Consider the following 7,200-nt stretch of genomic DNA (forward strand, 5'->3'; position numbering starts at 1 on the left):
GAGTGCCCAGGCGACTTATCAACGGTGTGTGCAGAATTGTCTGCATAAACAGATCGGCCGCAATGTTCACGCCTATGTGGATGATATTGTGGTAAAATCAAGGAAGAAGGAGACATTGATTGATGACTTGAAGGAAACCTTTGATAACCTGCGGGTTTATAAAATGATGCTTAATCCGGCCAAGTGTGTCTTTGGTGTACCTGCAGGCAAGCTCTTGGGCTTTTTGGTGTCTAACAGGGGCATTGAAGCTAATCCGGAAAAGATCAAAGCCATCACCTCCTTGGCTAAACCGAAGTGTATCAATGATGTTCAACGCCTGGCAGGCCGGATTGCCGCGTTGAGCCGGTTTGTCAGTCGCCTTGGCGAGAAGGCCATCCCTTTATATCAGATGCTGAAGAAAACGGATAACTTCGTCTGGAGTGACGCCGCTAATGAAGCATTTGAGGACTTAAAGCGGCAGCTGGCTAATCCGCCGATTCTCGCTGCTCCAGTGGACAAAGAACCATTGTTGCTATATGTGGCAGCTAATGCTCGGGCTGTTAGTGTGGCTATTGTGGTGGAGCGCAAGGAGGCAGGAAAGGAATATCCGGTTCAGCGGCCGGTTTACTATATCAGTGAGGTACTTATTGAGTCCAAGCAGAGGTACCCGCATTGGCAAAAATTGGTGTATGGGGTTTTCATGGCAAGCCGGAAGCTTAAGCAGTATTTCCAAGGTCATCCCATCACGGTGGTCAGCTCCGCTCCTTTGGGGGATATAATCCAGAACAGGGAAGCAACTGGTCGGATTGCTAAGTGGGCTATCGAGCTCGGGCCTCACGGGTTGAAATACATACCCCGAACGGCGATCAAATCTCAGGCACTTGTGGATTTCATCAATGATTGGACAGAATTACAAGCGCCAGAGGAGAAGCCGGATCACACTTATTGGACTATTCATTTTGATGGGTCCATGCAATTGGAGGGCTCGGGGGCCAGAGTCGTATTAACTTCCCCACGAGGTGATAAGTTTTGTTATGTTCTCCGTTTAATGTTCCCTTGCACTAACAATGCAGCTGAATATGAGGCTTTACTCCATGGTCTTCGGATGGCTAAGGAGATGAACCTAAGCCGAGTTAAGTGCTTCGGTGACTCGGATCTAGTGGCTCAACAAGTGTCCGGCACTTGGGATTCCAAGGACCCACTAATGGCAGCATATCGTCGTGAGGTGGATATTGTTGCAGGTCACTTTAAAGGTTATCAGGTGGATCATGTGGACCGGCGGAAGAATGAAGCAGCAAACGCTTTAAGCCGGCTGGGTTCCCAACGTAAACCGGTTCCACCTAATGTCTTCCTGGATGTTTTGCATAATCCGTCCGTCAAGCTCCCTGGTGAAGAGGATTTGGCTGTTCCTGATCCGGAGGCTCAGTTGGTGGCGGCTCTTCATGTTATCCCGGATTGGACGGTTCCATATTTGGCGTATATAAACCGGGGCGAGTTACCAGAGGATGAAACTTTGGCCAGGCAGATAACCCGGCGGTCCAAGTCCATGACTATTATCAATGGAGAGTTACATCATTGCAGTGTGACAGGGGCGTTTCAACGCTGTGTGTCTCCTGAGGAAGGCCGTGAAATTTTGCGTGAGATCCACGAAGGAGATTGTGGTCACCACGCCGGTTCAAAATCTTTGGTGGCCAAGGCGTTTCGTCACGGTTTCTATTGGTTGACAGCTCATGCTGATGCCGAGGACTTGGTCAAAAGATGTGATGGCTGTCAGAAATTCTCAAGGCGCGCTCATGTACCAGCTCAAGAATTGAGGATGATTCCAATCACCTGGCCGTTTGCAACTTGGGGGCTGGATATGGTTGGGCCTTTCAAGAGGTCCAAGGACAAGAAGACCCACCTTTTGGTGGCGGTTGACAAGTTTACGAAGTGGGTGGAGGCAGAGCCAGTTAGTAAGTGTGACGCAGCCACGGCGGTTCAGTTCATCAAAAAGGTGATCTTCCGGTTTGGTTTTCCACACAGCATTATAACAGACAATGGTACCAATCTGTCAAAGGGTGCCATGAAGGAGTTCTGTCAACGTGAGCACATCCGGCTTGACGTGTCATCAGTGGCTCACCCCCAGTCCAATGGTCAAGCGGAGAGGGCCAATCAAGAGATCTTGAGAGGCATCAAACCCCGGCTTATGGTTCCTTTGCAACGGACGCCGGGTTGTTGGGTTGAGGAGTTACCTTCTGTGTTGTGGAGCATCAATACCACACCCAACAGGTCGACAGGGTACACACCATTCTTCATGGTTTATGGAGCGGAAGCAGTTCTTCCTAGTGACATCCGTCATGACTCGCCTCGTGTAGCGGCATATGTTGAAGCTGACAACGAGAAGGCACGGCAGGAAGCTCTTGACCTGTTAGATGAGGAACGTGACATGGCGGCAGCCCGTTCGGCGATTTATCAGCAAGATCTGCGTCGCTATCATAGCCGCCGGGTTAGAACCAGAACCTTTCAAGAAGGTGATTTGGTGCTTCGGCTCATCCAGGATCAGACGGATATGCACAAGCTATCCCCCCCTTGGGAAGGACCCTTTGTGGTCAGCAAGAATCTACACAACGGGTCGTACTACCTAATCGATGTTCGAGAGCGCAAAGACTCACGTAAATCGGAGGAGGAGACCAACCGGCCGTGGAATATTGCTCATCTTCGGCCTTACTATACTTGAGCTATAGGCTCTGCTTATGTACATATTATGACATTGTATATATTATGATCAATATAATAAACCGGAACCTCAGCTAAAGCGGGGTATCTGTTGTTTTTCTTACATCATGTGTGGTTACATGGAGCTTACAAAGCGGCGTCCGGTTTACCCCTTGATTTAGCTTCTCAAAGCTTCATATTAGATCACTTGGGGGCTTGGTCGTATCCGAACCATAGCTACACCTCTTGATCGGCGCAATGCCACAGCATCACTTGGGGGCTTGGTCGTATCCGAACCATAGCTACACCTCTTGATCGGCGCAATGCCACAGCATCACTTGGGGGCTTGGTCGTATCCGAACCATAGCTACACCTCTTGATCGGCGCAATGCCACAGCATCACTTGGGGGCTTGGTCGTACCCGAACCATAGCTACACCTCTTGATCGGCGCAATGCCACAGCATCACTTGGGGGCTTGGTCGTATCCGAACCACAGTCACACCTCTTGATCGGCTCAAAGCCACATCAATCCGGGGCCAAAGAGAGTGTTGTAAAACAACAGCTCAAACATAGGCACCCACTGAGCACAGCTCACAATTTTGTTTGGAGATTTTTTGCTGTCGAATTTAGGGCCTGGCAGCCCGTGAAAAAGCCTCGACTACAACGGTTTTATTTGCCTTTTGCTAAGTTTCTCTTTCTTTTGATAAGATTGGTGATGTTTTCAAACCGGTGTTTATCAACCCGGTTAGGCTGTCAACTACAAGTTGTCAGTACATGATCAATTTATAATCCGGAGACTATCAGCCCGGTCTGGTTTTGACTCAAAGTCACCAGTATGGAATAAACCGGTGTTTATCACAACCCGGAGCGGTTTTATTGTAAACCGGCATCATATAACAGGAGTTACTTTTACTCCGGATTAGGGTTATTACCCTCATTACAAAGTTGGTCAGCCAACACTATGCCTAAAGGTCACAGGTATCATATATTTCCATATTTGGTTATCTTTTATAACCTTGGTTATAAACCTTGGTCATGTATATATTTGGGTATCATGACCCGCCCGGTGGTAAACCGCCAGGGCGCTTTAAGCTTCTTATCTGCAGGAACAACTTGAATAAATAGCTATGGATTATAAACATTGTATCTTAAGCATGGCGGATTAACACGCATCAGTCGCAGATAAATATGCACGAAGGCATAACAGACCAAGTGTTTTAACTAGCCTATTACAAGGCGTTTTAGTGCCAAAAGGGATAATTGTTTCTCAATAAGCATTGCAGCAAGTGGAAGACTAAACCGGCCTCCGGATTATGATTGCTTGTCAGCTTGACCTGACGGCTGCGGATCATCTTGCACCGGTTCATCTTCTTCGTCTCTACCCAGCGGCTGGAAGTCAACAGTTGTCCAGTCGATCCCAGTTAAAGCTTGGAACACAGCTTCGTCGCTTATAAGGGTTGACGGTTCAATATCAGGGGCATAAGTGTGCTTACGGATTGGAGGGATCAGATTTTGCGCTTCTGGAATTGGCGCCGCAACCCGTCTGTTCTTATCATCATAGCTTGCCTGATAATATGAGAGATCAACTTCTTCAGCCAATTGACAAGCCAGTGGACGTACTTCCCGGTTTATGGCGCGGAGATCCTCCTGGCCAAATTCTGATCCATCTTCTTTTAAGCTTGGGAAGCCTTTAGCCACGTCCACCGGATCAAGATCAGGCACCCACGCCTTTGCCCGGGTTAGAGCGGTCAGAGCTCCGGCCCTTGCCGCAGCTTTCTTTAGTTCTTCAACCCGGGCAGGCAGCATGGATAGCCTTTCTAAGGTGTCCTTGATCAATGTTGGAGGAGGTTTATTGTGTGAAGCGATACAGATGATCCGCTGCGCGCCGGTATACAGCTGCTCTATCAGAGTATAGGCCGCTTTCAACTTCTTCTATACATCAGAGCCCAGATGGCTAATGTGAGTTCCTGCATCATTATAAACGTCAGTAAACCAGCCACACATGGGAAGATATGTTGAAAGTATAAAGCAAGGATGCTTACCAAACACAGCAGCGGTCATAGCATGTACTTGCCGCTTTACACCAGTCAGCTCGTCTACCACCGGTTTGAGAGCTGCTTCTGCGTCTTCAGCTCTTTTCCGCAAAGCGGATTTCTCTGTGTTCCAATCCGCCCGCTCCTTGGCGAAGCTCTCCTTTAGCTTTTCCATAGCGGTTAAGGCGCTCGTCAGCTCATCTTTTGCTTTGGAAGTTTCGGCCTGTTGGGACTTGATGTTCTCTTGCAGATCAGCGGTTTGACTTTCCTTCTTGCTCAGTTCAGCCTATAAAGAGACAGATACATAATGAGTTAACAGTACATATTTGAAGTACCAAGCACATCACAAGTTATGCCCTTGATACTTGGGGGCTAATGCATATTTGCTCCTTATCAGAAATTCCTACAAGTCCCAAGCACAATACAAGTATTAATCTTGGCACTTGGGGGCTAATGTGTGTTTGCGCAAAAAACTATTGGTATGGGAATTCTTCTACAGTCCCGGTTCATCTTTATAAAGTTAAACCGGCCCTTGGGGGCTATACCGGTGAAAGAGCAGTATGGCAAATTTTAAGGAACCGGTTCATCTTAAAAAGGTAATCCGGTCCCTGGAGGCTAAATATGCAAAGTTAAGTTATGACAAAAGTCCCGGTTTAGATTGATATCATAAACCGTTACTTGGGGGCTACTAGGAGTTGATAAATTGCAATTGGACAAAAGAGAAAAATAGTAGTTACCTCATATCGCTCCTTCATCAAGTTTACCAAACTAGCTTCATAGTCACGGCTGGTATACAGACGGTTCAAGAAGCCAGAGTGAATGTCTTGAGCATTGAGATGGGCGTAGCTTGATAAATCGGCGTCCCATTTGCCTTTGCCGATAGCAGAGAGCTCATCCTTGGCAGTATGTTTGACAAAGCGACAGGATTGCCAGGAGTGGTGTGGCCAGTGCCAGTAATCATAATGTCATCATCTTTGTCATCAGCAGCCTTCACTGGAGTTGGCGGTTTATCAGTATCCTTAACTGGACTGACCGGTTTATCATCAGTTCGGACAGGGCTGGTTGGCCGGTCTGCATGGCTTGTAGCGTCAACTTGCACTTGTTCGGCAAGGAAGTCATGGTCTTGAGGCGGCGGATCATTAAGCATGGCGTCAGCGTCGGTTTCTTCCGGATCTGGAGTTGTTTCCGGTTCAGCAGCTACATTATCATCAGCCGGTTTGCTTAACCGGGCCTTCTTGCTGGGTCTTGGCTTGGCGCTGAGAAAAGATAGACATAAGGATCAGTACAGTATGTAAAGATAACACATCAAGAATAAAGACACGTGCATAGCTCACCCAGGAACTGTTTTGAGGGGTGGAAGCTGTGTGGCCGATGACTCGCCAGAGGATGAGTGAGAAGTACCCTGATAATTTGAATCAGACGGGTTAAGAGGCTGGCGGAAACAACCTGTTTTTGGGCATGAAGTATCAATGGGATAAGAGACCTCTGATCGGCGTTTCCGAACCGGACTGTTCGGTAAACCGGCGGAGGTAACTACCTGGCCGCTGTGCCGGGTTGTACGGCGAGCCTCGTGCTGCTGCGTCTTCAAAAGAAAGTTTGGGTCCAAGTAAGCAAGGGGGTGAGAAAATTTTACTTTCCGGTTTGCTCGACGGATTTTTGATGTCGGCAGAGGATCTGAATCGGAGGAAAGAATGATTACCTCTACATCCTCAGCATGACTGCCTTCAGCGTCGTCCTGATAATAATCATTGTCAATGAGATGTACGAAAAATGAACCAAGAGAGTCAAGTTCTACCTCTGGTTCCGGATTACCCACATCGTCATCAGCTGGTGGATCGGAGGATGCAGTGGTCCTTCTCTTGGCAGGTTTTTTAACAACCTTGGTCTTTGGACGAACTGGCTTGACCGGTTTGTCTTGCGGCTTCGCCGGTTTGTCTTGTGATGGTTTCTTGTTCCAGAACGGATCATCACCCTGTCAGAAATAATCACACTTTCAGAAAATATTTGGACAGAAGCAACTTCAGATAAAAAGATTATATGATTCTTACAGCTGGTGGTTTGTTGAAGGTGCAGAAAGGGAGTAGTCCGGTTTGGGCACAAACAGCCTCCGGTTCGTTCAGTATCTTTTTTACAGCCTCAGTGACTTCTGCATCTGTAAGCTGAATGTCAATGTGCCGCTGAGCGTCCTTCAAACTCCCCGTATATTCACACATCAAACCGGAGCGCCGGCTTAAGGGCAGAATACTCCAGCTTATCCAACAACGAGCAAGATCAACTCCTGTCAAACCGTTTGCCATGAAGGCTCTAAGCTTTGATAATTGAGGAGCATAGTTGGCCCTTTCTCTTGCAGTCAACCTCTGAGGAAAAGGATGTGTGTTGCTCAGGCGTTCAGGGCGGTAACCCGGCAGGGGGTTTTCATCAGGTGGAGATGTATCCATGCAATAAAACCATGTCTGGTTCCACTCTTTGGGGTGACTGTGGAGTTTGGGATGA

This window comes from Triticum aestivum, chromosome 3D (assembly GCF_018294505.1).
Source record: "Triticum aestivum cultivar Chinese Spring chromosome 3D, IWGSC CS RefSeq v2.1, whole genome shotgun sequence".
NCBI lineage: Eukaryota > Viridiplantae > Streptophyta > Magnoliopsida > Poales > Poaceae > Triticum > Triticum aestivum.